The sequence below is a fragment of the Hylobates moloch genome, unplaced genomic scaffold (assembly GCF_009828535.3).
Source record: "Hylobates moloch isolate HMO894 unplaced genomic scaffold, HMol_V3 SCAFFOLD_3, whole genome shotgun sequence".
NCBI classification, from domain to species: Eukaryota; Metazoa; Chordata; class Mammalia; order Primates; family Hylobatidae; genus Hylobates; species Hylobates moloch.
This window is the reverse complement of record NW_026652278.1, coordinates 100846494-100848136: the sequence shown is the minus strand read 5'-3', so window position 1 is coordinate 100848136 and position 1643 is coordinate 100846494.

Here is a 1643-nt window from a genome sequence, read left to right as displayed (position 1 = left end):
CCAGCTGTCTTGGGCCCAACTGAACCACAGGAAGTAGTACCCCTGCTTCTGAAACTGTCCCAATTGTCCCACAGAACTGATATTTACAGGTTTTTTAAAATAAACTAAAAGTTGACCCTCCCAGTCTTGAAATTTGAAACCCATTTGTCTTATCTGAGTTCTTTTCTTAAGAAATCAACCCTCAGGCAAGGAATTGAAACTCTTCAAATCACTGCATCCAGACTTAGAAGACCCCTCATCCAACATGATAGATTCCTTACCCATCCCTAATTCTTGTTTTCCCATCTTCCCTGCTATATAAGCACTCCAATTTTAGTAGATTAGGGAGATGGACTTGAGACTTTCTCCCATTCTCCTCCTCCGCAGCACCCAATTAAAGCCTTCTTCTCTGGCATTAAAAGTAATGCGAAGGCCAGGCACAGTGGCTTGTGCCTGTAATCCCAGCACTTTGGGAGGCCAAGGTGGGGAGATCACGAGGTCAAGAGATTGAGGCCATCCTGGCCAACATGGTGAAACCCTGTCTCTACTAAGAATACAAAAATTAGCTGGGCATGGTGGCGCATACCTGTAGTCCCAGCTACTCGGGAGGCTGAGGCAGGAGAATTGCTTGAACTCGGGAGGCAGAGGTTGTGGTGAGCCAAGATAGCACCACTGCACTCCAGCCTGGTGACAAAGCAAGACTCTGTCTCAAAAAAAAAAAAAAAAGTAATGGGAGAAGTCTGGGCATGGTGGCTCACGCCTGTAATCCTAGCACTTTGGGAGGCTGAGGTGGGTGGATCACTTGAGGTCAGGAGTTTGAGACCAGCCTGGCCAACATGGTGAAACCCCGTCTGTACTAAAAACACAAGAACTTAGCTGGGCATTGTGGCAGGTGCCTATAAACCCAGCTACTCTGCAGGCTGAGGCAGGAGAATTGCTTGAACCTGGGAGGTGGAGGTTGCAGTGAGCAGAAATGGTGCCACTGTACTCCAGCCTTGGTGACAGGGCAAGACTCTAGCTCAAAAACAAACAAAAAAAAAACTAATGGCAAAGACTGCAATTACTTTTTCACCAACCTAATAGTAACACTTTATTATTATTATTATTATCATTGTTATTATTTTGGAGACAGAGTCTCACTCTGTCACCCAGGCTGGAGTGCAGTGACATGATCTCGGCTCACTGCAACCTCCACCTGCTGGGTTCAAGCAAATCTCCTGCCTCGACCTTCAGAGTAGCTGGGATTACAGGCACCTGCCACAATGCCCAGCTAAGTTTTTGTATTTTTAGTAGAGACAGGGTTTCACCACTAGGCCAGGCTGGTTATGAACTCCTAACCTCAAGTGATCCTCTTGCCTCAGCCTCCCAACATGCTGGGATCACAGGTGTATAATTATATATAATACATATGTGCCTGTAGTCCCAGGCCAGTGCGCCTGCCCAGTAATTATATATATATATATATATATGTTTATAAAATATATATGTATATATGTTTTTGAGACAGAGTTTCGCTCTTGTTGCCCAGGCTGGAGTGCAACGGCGTGATCTTGGCTCACTACAACCTCCGATTCCAGGGTTCAAGAGATTCTCCTGCCTCAGCCTCCCAAGTAGCTGGGATTACAGGCATACACCACCACGCCTGGTTAATTTTTTTTTTTTTT